Source organism: Nomascus leucogenys, chromosome 20 (genome assembly GCF_006542625.1).
Source record: "Nomascus leucogenys isolate Asia chromosome 20, Asia_NLE_v1, whole genome shotgun sequence".
Classification (NCBI taxonomy): domain Eukaryota; kingdom Metazoa; phylum Chordata; class Mammalia; order Primates; family Hylobatidae; genus Nomascus; species Nomascus leucogenys.
In genome coordinates, this window is record NC_044400.1 from 13,512,610 (window position 1) to 13,522,991 (window position 10,382).

At 35.5% G+C, this 10,382-nt stretch overlaps 1 pseudogene; it reads left to right on the top strand.

The window, feature by feature from the left end:
* Nucleotides 1-2,110: 2,110 nt before the first annotated feature.
* Nucleotides 2,111-3,576, top strand: LOC100586727 (annotated as a pseudogene).
* The last annotated feature ends 6,806 nt before the right edge of the window (nt 3,577-10,382 follow it).

Genomic DNA, 10,382 nt, shown 5'->3' on the forward strand with positions numbered 1-10,382 from the left:
TTCCTTTCTGTTTCTTCTTTAAAATTCTTTTCTAAAGAATATTCGTTTATTTTCCCCGATTTATTTATGTATTTAATCATTTGTTTAGATCAGTATGAACTAGATATTTATTTAATTTTGGGTGGTCATAATCCAGTATTATCTCTATTTATTGTGTTAAAATTATTCCATCTTTGCCCATTTAAAAATGTTTCAGGTTGGCTCTTATGTCCTATTGTTATGTGCCCATCCTTTGTTTTGTTATTGTTAAAGCGCTTTCTTTTTTCTGGTACTACAAGATGGTCCAGATTTATCTGTATTTTTGCTGCCCTGGTCCTAGAATCAGCCATTTCTCCAGGGAGTTCTTATTCTTTTTATTGGAGAATAGTATTTAGTAATTAAGATATGGATATTAGATGTGCTGATTGATATTGGAATATCTGCTTCTAAGTCCTCTCTGCTCACAAAGCTAGGAAATATGTATATGTATGTTATGTCATGAATACATACATCTCAATAATTATTCCCATATCTATTTGCAAATATTTTAAAATAAACATGAGTTTATGCTGATACCTCTGACTCTAATTCAGTATCATGGGATTTATTTTAGCCTTTCCTCATCATTCCTTGGTAATTTTATTCTACAACAGTGACAAAAACTCATGCCAGCTGCTTTATCTGTGATATAATATTAAATTGTTACAACTATACTTTAAGTATGATCTCCATAAATGATGGAAAATTACAAACTTAATAAGCTTTAGTAATTTGTCTAAGGCACAAAGAAAGTAAATGGAGCTTCATGGCAGTAGACTCAGCAGCAGGCCCACCTGTGAACATGATGGTGACCCCACCTTCCTATAGACCCTGAAGGTAGCCACACCCATTTGTGGACTCCAGTGGCAGCCCAGGCCAGCCACAGACCCCAACAGCAGGACTGCCCCCTGCAAATACCTGCAACAGGCCCACCAAAGACACACATGCCTGTGAACACTGCCCCCCAGCTGACCTGTGAACTGTGCCAGTTTATATACCTGGAATCTCTGACTGAGTTGACTGGCAAATATCTTTCCCTGCTAACACCAGTTAGTAACAACTAGAAGAGGTGACTGCTTCCTCAAGTGCACAGACATCAACAAAAGGTTACAGAAATCCTGAAAAATCAGGCAACCATGATACCATCAAAGAAACTCAATAGAACACTAGTAAATGACAATAAACAAATAGAGATCTAAAAAAAATTAACAAATAATTAAAAATAGTAGACTTAAGGAAACTTAAGGAGCTACAAGAGAACATAGACAATGAAACTAAATCAGGAAAACAATACATGAACAAAAGGAGAAGTTCAACAAAGAAATAGAAATCATAAGAAAGAATCAAACTGAAATCCTGGAACTAAAGAATATAATGTCTGGCCTGAAAAATTTACTAGCAATCTTCATTTCACAGCAGGCTAAATCAAACAGAAGGAGTCGGTGAATTCAATGGCAGTTCATTTGAAATTATACAGTCAGAAGAACAAAAAGAAAAAAGAACAAAAAAGAGTGAAAAATCTTATGGGAGTTATGGGACACCATCAAATGAAACAATATACCTGTTACGGAAGTCCAAGGAGGAAAATAAAAAGAGAAATGGGAAAAAATCTTATTTTTAAAAATAATGGGCCAGGCGCAGTGGCTCACACCTGTAGTCTCAGCACTTTAGGAGTCTGAGGTGGGTGGATCACGTGAGGTTGGGAGTTCGAGACCAGCCTGACTAACATGGTGAAACCCCACCTCTACTAAAAATACAAAACCTAACCAGGCGTGGTGGCTGGGACCTGTAATCCCAGCTACTTGGGAGTCTGAGATGTGAGAATTGCTTTAATCCAGGAGGTGAAGGTTGCAGTGAGCTGAGATTGTGGCATTGCACCCTACCCTGGGAGACAAAGCGAGACTCTGTCTCAAGAAGAAAAAAAAAGAAAAAAAATGACTAAAAATTTTCCAAATCTAGGTAAGAAAAATAGACATTCTGATTTATGAAGCCCAAAGATTCCTAAATAGGCTGAACCCGAAGAGGTATACTAGAAAAACATTATAATTAAGTTATAAAAGTCAGAGAGAATTTTAAAAACAAGAGAAAAGAAACTTCACAAACCTTCACTGCTGACAAAAGGGAACTTCTGTCAGCAGACTTTACAGCAGAAATGTTACAGGCCAGCATATCCAGCTTCAGCAGTCTCAGCTCCACCAGCTGGAGAATAAATGAGATTTGCACGAACTCCACTCTGAACTGAAACAGAGATTGCACTGTTAATATCTATTTCTTCTGATTGTTATTAACAGTTCCTCAGAAAATTAAATGTCAGAAGACAGAGAAGCTCAGGAGGGTAAATTGTTGGGCCTGGAGAGTATTTATGATGGGGATGAATTTAGAAAAGCAGAGTCTGTTCAAAGTGGAGAAACCAGGTTCTATTTGGATTTGCCACAGAATTTCAAGATATTTGTGAGTGCTATCTGCTGTATGCAAGCACTTAGACTTCCTATGGGAAGAACACCATGGCAGCATGGTCCTTTTTGCCTGGATCCAGTTTCTTAAGGAAGAGACCCTAGTGTACTTGAATATTGTCTCTCCTTTTGAGCTCAAGATGGGTTCTCAGAAATAAGCGTAGAGAATGACAGCCCAAGCCTCTCCCAGCACAGAGCTAGATACTGGAGGAGCTGCTGGATCTAATGTAGACCAAGAGGAAACTGTGGATGAGAGAGCTGTGTGGATGTGGAATCATTGTCAAGTCTAATCCAGAAAATCTTGGACTTTGATCAAGCTCAGCACATAAAATGCTTTAATAGTAAATTTTTCCTGTGCAATATCTGTTTCTGTGAGAAGCTGGGCAGTGAATGCATGTACTTCTTGGAGGGCAGGTATGTATACTGCAAAGCTTGTCTGAAGGACGACTTTGAACTCCAGATGAGAGATGGTCAGATCCAATGTCTCAACTGCACAAAACCAAAGTGCCCTTTGATGGCCACTCCCAGGCAGGTCAGAGAGCTAGTGCCTGTTATCACTGCCTTCTCCTCCAGTCCACTTTGGACCTGATGGCACATGTGGGGTACTGCCCCCGCTCATGCTGCCAGCTCCCTGTGATGCAGAATCCTGGCTGCAGCATGGGCATCTGCTCCAGCTGCAATTTTGCCTTCTGTACCTTGGGCAAATTGACCTACCATGGGGTCTCTCTATGTAAGGTGACTGCAGATAAATTAATAGACTTATCAAATAAATCCCTGAATGCAGATGAGGCCAATAAAAGACTTTTGTAACAAAGGTATCATAAGAGGGTGATTCAGAAGGCACTGGAAGAGATGGAAAGTAAGGAGTGGCTAGAAAAGAACTCAAAGAGCTGCCATGTTGTGGAACTCTCATAGAGAAATTGATGAATGTAATAAGATGACATGTACTGGCTGTATGCAATATTTCTGTTGGATTTGCGTGGGTTCTTTCTCTAGAGCAGACTCTTACAAACATTTCACTGATCCGACCTCATCATGTTTTAATGGGCTGTTTCATGCTGTGGATGTTAATGGAGATATTTGGGAAGATGGGATTAAAGACTAGTTAATGACTGCTCAAGATATGGAAGTGGATTGGTTTTCCCTAATCTTTTGTCAAGTACACAAAGTAACCTTGCAGGATATTTATGGCACTATTTATTCACTCTTCCTGTATAGAAGATATGGAAGAACAAGTTTTATATTTTCATGTGGTACTACTGAAGGTGCATTCATACGTTTTTTAATGTAATGTAAGTTGAGCAAAATCATAAGCCAAAACTTCAGAAAATGAAACAACAGAATATTAAATATAATGTGTGCAAAGCACTGAATAGTTAAATATTTTTCTCCCAAAGCTTTAGGTAGGCAAAGAGGGGTCAAGAGTTAAACTTAGAGTCCCTTTTTGTTTCTGAGAAGCATCCCTCTAAGGCATTCTGTTGGAGCTCCCTCAGTACTACTGCTTACAACAGGGGTGGGTAGAAGGCTTATGAAAATTATACTGTGAGTCTGATCTAATTTACTCCATGATACTCACATTCTTTCCAACCTAAACTTTGGCCAAGTCACTTCTCTTTGGAGGGAGCCCTGTATTCTGTAACTGACTGGATGGTCCAGTGTTATTTTGATATACTGCTTTTCAGAATGGAAATTTATAATACTTTAAAAATATTTTTTAATACCACAAATACTGTTGGGCACTTGATATTTATTAGTGGTGTATATGGTCCACTGGTTTCAGGCCAAATCTAGAATTTAGTGATACTGGCTCAGAAGAATTTAAGTTCTATTCAACTTTCCTGGGTATTAGAGCCTAGATTCAAAATGACTTGTCTTTACTACTTTTGTTCCACATTCCCCCTCTTTACCTTTGCCCTACCTTCTGTTTGTAAGGACAATTTTAATATTAATTCCAGCAACACCTGTTTTTATTTCCTCTGCTGGAATAGGAGAAAGACTAATATATTCCCAAGTTGAAAGTTCTTGAATTATCCACATTTAGCACCATATATATGCCTGTAGTGACAGTATAATGTGTCTATACCACTGTAGTTCCAGTCCTAACTTTCTGAATTCTTTTTAAATATGTTCTCTAACAAGCTATGGGAATTTGGCTTCCAATTTTTTTTTTTTGCAATGGCAGTATTTTGGGTGATAATTTTGGATTGATACCTATTCCTTTTTCTGGGTTTTCTTGGCTTTTTGAAAAATTGTCTTTTCTTATAGTTTGGTGAGTGGCTTGGTAGCAAAGTAAGATTTTTTGGAAAAGAGGGTAGAACAACTGAACTGCTGCTTGAGAACATATTCTTTTTTCCTCCTTTGTCATTGAAAATTGAAGAATCACTTTTAACTGTTTTAGGTGCGTGTATCCAAACAGTGAGCAAGGACTATGTTTCTGGATTGTCAAAGGGGATGCTTAATCTTAAAAATAAAAATAAATTTTAAAATCATCTTATTAAAAAGAAATGTTACAGGCCAGGAAAGAATGGGATGATATATTCAGCATACTGAAAGGAAAAAAAAATCTGTATTATATTGCTGATGCTGGGTATCTGTATTATACCCAACAAAACTGCCCTTTAAAAATGATGGAGAGATGCCCGGGCGTGGTGGCTCACACCTGTAATCCCAGCACTTTGGGAGGCCGAGGTGGGCAGATCATGAGGTCAGGAGATTGAGACCATCCTGGCTAATGTGGTGAAATCCTGTCTCTACTAAAAAAATATTTTGCTGGGTGTGGTGGCGGGTGCCTGTAGTCCCAGCTACTTGGGAGGCTGAGGCAGGAGAATGGCATGAACCCTGGAGGCGGAGCTTGCAGTGAGCCGAGATCACACCACTGCACCCCAGCCTGGGCAAAAGAGTGAGACTCCGTCTCAAAAAAAAAAATAAAAAATGATGGAGAGATAAAGACTTTCCCAAACTAACAAAAGCTAAAGGAGTTTGTCGCCACTAGTTCTACCTTATAAGCGGTATTAACAGTGAAACAAAAAAAAGGAGTTAAACAGCAACACCAAGACATATGAAATGATAAATCTCACTATAAAGGTCAATATAACGATAAACAAAGAATATTATAATATTGTAATGGTGACACATAAATTACTTTTAACACTATAATGAATTAAAAAACAACATTATTAAGAATTCCTGTAACAACAGAAATTTGTTAATGGAAACATAATATAAAAAAGAAGTAATATCTGACATCAATAACATAAAGTTGTGGGGGAGTAAAGTGTAAATTTCTGTATGCAATTGTAGTTAAGATGTTGTCAGCTTCAAATAGACTGTCACAATTATAAAATGTTCAATTCAAGCCCTATTGTAACCACAAGAAAAAACCTCCAGTAGATACACCAAAGATAAAGAGAAAAGAATCAAAGTGTATAACTACAAAAGCCATCAAAACACAATAAAGATAACGAGAGGAAGAAAGGAAGAGAAGAACTATAAAAGAGACAGAAAACAATTAACAAAATGTCAAGTTAATTGTAGTGTACTTACCTATCACTAATTACTTTAAATTTAAAGGGCTAAACTCCCCAATCAAAAGACATAAATGGCTGAGTGGATTTAAAAAAACAGGTAATACCCAACTATACACTGTGTACAAGAGACCCAATTTAAGTTTAAGGACACACATAGGCTAAAAGTGAGGGGGTAAGCAAAAGATAGTCCATGTAAAAAGTAACCAAAAGAAAGCATGAGTGGCTACATTTATATCAGACAAAATACACTTTAAATCAAAGAATTACACAAGCGACAAATAAGGTCATTAAATGATGATAAAGGACCAATTTTATAAAAAGATTAACAATTATAAATATATATTCACCTAACATCAAAGACCCTAAGTATATAAAGCAAACATTTTGGAATTGAAAGAAGAAATAGAAACATAATACTAGTAAGTAATTTTTTTTTTTTTTTTTAGATAGAGTCTCACTCTGTCGCCAGGCTGGAGTGCAGTGGCATGATCTTGGCCCACTGCAACCTTCGACTCCCTGGTTCAAGTGATTCTCCTGCCTCAGCCTCCCAAGTAGCTGGGATTACAGGCATGTGCCACCATCTCCAGCTAATTTTGTTTTTTGTATTTTCAGTAGAGACGGGGTTTTACCATGTGGCCAAGATGGTCTTGAACTCCTGACCTCGTGATCCGCCCGCCTCAGCCTCCCAAAGTGCTGGGATTACAGGCGTGAGCCACTGCTCCTGGCCATAAGAAACTTTAATACCCCACTCTCAATAAAGGATAGATCATCTAGATAGAAAATCAATAAAACAGCAGAACTGAAGAATACCATAGGCTAAATGGACCTAACAGACATATATAGAACATTCTACTCAATATCAGCACAATACTCATTCTTCCCAAATACACGTAAACATTCTCCAGCATAGAGTTCATGCTAGATCACAAAACAATTCTCAACAAATTCAATAAAATTAAAATCATTTAAAGTATTTTACCTGATCATAATGGAATGAAACTAGAAATCAATAATAGAAAGAAACTGGAAAAATTCACAAAAATGTGGAAATTAAACAACACATTCTTAAATAACTATTGGGTCAAATAAAAATAAAAAAGGAAATTAAAAAATATCTTGAAACAAACAAAAACAAAACATACCCAAACTTTTTGGATATAGGCAAAGCAGTACTAAAAGGGAAGTTTATAGAAATAAACATCTGCATTAAAAAAGAAGAAAGATCTCAAATTAACAAAGTAACTTTGTACCTCGAGAAACTAGAAAAAGAAAAAATGAAGCCCCAACTTAGCAGAAGAAAAAAAAATAGAGTAGAAATAAATGAAATACAGAATAGGAAAACAATAGAAAAAGAATCAAAGAAATTCTTTGTTCTTTGAAAAGGTAAAGAAGATTAACAAACCTAGACTAAGGAAAAAAGAGAAGATTCAAATAAAATCAGAAATGAAAGTAGAGATACTGCAATTGATGTCACCAAAATCAAAAGGATCGTAGGGACTCTGACAAACAATTATACATCAACAGATTGAACAAACTAGAAGAAATGGATAATTCCTAGAAACATGCAACCTACTAACACAGAATAAAGAAGAAATAGCACTTCTGAACAGACCAATAACAAATAAGGACATTGAAGCAGTCATAATAATAAAAAAAAACCTTTCAATAAATAAAAGCCCGGAACCAGATGGCTTCAGGGATAATTTTATCAGACATTTAAAGAATAAGACATACCAATTTGTCATAAACTTAAAAAAAAAATAAAAGAACAAGAAATATTTCCAAATTCAGTTTTTGAGGTATCATTCAGATACCAAAGGCACTACAAGAAATGGAACTATAGGCTAATATCTTTTATAAAAATAGATGCAAAAATCTTCACAAAATACTAGCCAACGAAATTCAACAGCACATTTAAAAGGATCATACACTATGACAAAGTAGGATTTATTCCTGGGATGCAAGGATGGTTTACATTAACAGAATGAAGAGTAAAAATCACATTATAATCTCAATAGATTTAAGAAAAGCATTTGATAGAATTCAACACTCTTCCATAATAAAAACTCAACAACATATTACCTATAGAAGGAACTGACTTCAATACAATAAAGGCCATTTATGATTAGCCCACAGCTAACATCATACCAGTGGTGAAAAGCTGAAAGTTTTCCCTCTAACATCCAGAACGTGGTAAGGATGCCACTCTTGCTTCTCCTATTCACCATAATACTGAAAGTCCTAGCCATAGCAAATAGGCAAGACAAAGAAGTAAAAGACACCCAAGTGACAAAGGAAGAAGTAAAAATTGTCCTGATTGCAAATGATGTCATCTTATTTGTAGAAAGCCTATAGATGCCACAAAAATAATATAAGAATTAATAAATAGATTCAGGAAAGTTTCAGGACACAACATCAACATGTAAAAATCAATTGCACCTTGATACACCAACAAGGAATTTTCTGAAAAGGAAATTAAGAAAAAATTCTACTTACAATAGCATCAACAGAGGTAAAATACTTAGAAATAAACTTAAGCCAGGAGGCAATAGACTTTTACACTGAAAATTATAAAATATTGTTGAAAATATTAAAAATATGAATTAATGGAAGGATGTTTTGTGTTCATAGATTGGAAGAGTTAATATTGTTAAAATCTTTATACTATTGAAAATAATCTACACATTCAATGAAATATTTATTAAAATCCTGATGGCAATTTTTGCAGGCATAGAAAAAAACCAATTCCAAAGTTTATTTGGAACCACAAAAGACCCTGCGTAGCCAATGTAATTTTGAGAATAAAGAACAAAGCTGTTCATACTCTCTGATTTCATAATATATAACAAGCTACAGAAATAAATACACTATGGTACTTACTTAAATGCAGCCATATAGATAAATGAAACAGAATAGAGAGCCCAGAAACAAAACTATACACATACAGTCAACTAATCTTTGATGATGGTATCAAGAATACATAATGGGGAAAAGATAGTCTCTTCAATAAATAATATTGGGAAAACTGGATACCCACAGGCAAAAGAATGACTGGATTCTTATCTCATACCATATACAAAAATCAACTCAAAATGATTTAAGGGCTTCAATGCAAAACCTGAAGCAAAACTCTTAGAAGAAAACAGAGTAAAATCTTCCAGACATTGGATTTGACAATGATTTCTTGGATATGACACCAAAAGCATAGGTAACAAAAGCAAGCATAGACAAGTGGGATTATATCAAACCAAGAAGCTTCTTCACAACAAAGAGAACACTCAACAAAAAGTAAAGACAACCTACTGAATGGGTGAAAGTATTTGCAAACCATCCATTTGATAAGGGGTTAATATCCAAAATATATAAGATTGAGTAGACATTTCACCAGAGAAGACATATAAATAGCCAACAAGTATATGCAAAGGTACTCAACATCACTAATTGTCAGGGAAATGCAAATCAAAACAATGGTATATATCACCTCACACCAGTTTAAAAGGCTACTATTTAAAAAACCCGAAAGATAGCAAGTTTTGTCAAGGATGTAGGGAAAAGGGAACCCTGTACACTGTTGGTGGGAATGTATTAATGTATTATTAATGTAATAACTTGGTGCAGCTGCTATTGAAAACAGTATGGAGTTTCCTAAAAAAGTAAAAATATAATTACCACATGATTCAGCAATCCCATTTCTGGGTATTTATTCAAAGAAGTTGAAATCTGGATCTCAAAAATATATCTGCACTGTCATGTTCATTGCAGCATTACTCACAATAGCCAAGATATGGAAATACCCTAAATGTCCATAGACAAATGGATGGATAAAGAAAACGTGGTGTATTCATATGATGGAATATGATTAACCTTACACAAGAAGGAAATCTTGCCATTGTGATAATATGAATGGATCTAAAAAGACATTATGCTAAGTGAAATAAGCAGGCACAGGAGGGCAAGTACTGCATAAAACCACCTTTATGAGGAATCTGAAATAGTAAAACTCATAGAACCAGAGAGTAGAATAGTGGTCATCTGAAGCTGGGAGGAGGGGAAAAGAAGAGTTGTCATTCAAAGAGTACAAAATTTTAGTTATCCAAGATGAGTAAGTTCTGGAGGTCTACTGTACAACACAGGCCCCATAGTTAACAATAATGTATAGTATACTTAAACATTTGCTAAGAGTGTAGATCATTTATTAAGACCTCTTACCACAAAAGAAAAAGCTTATAAATGAATAAAAATAAAAATAATAAAGATGGCAGGAAGAAATGTTGGGAAGTGATGTGTTCAAGTTTGTAGCCTTGGTTGTGATGATGGTTTCAAGATTATATACTTATCTCTAAACTCATCAAATTGTGCACATTAATTATGTGCAGTTTCTTGT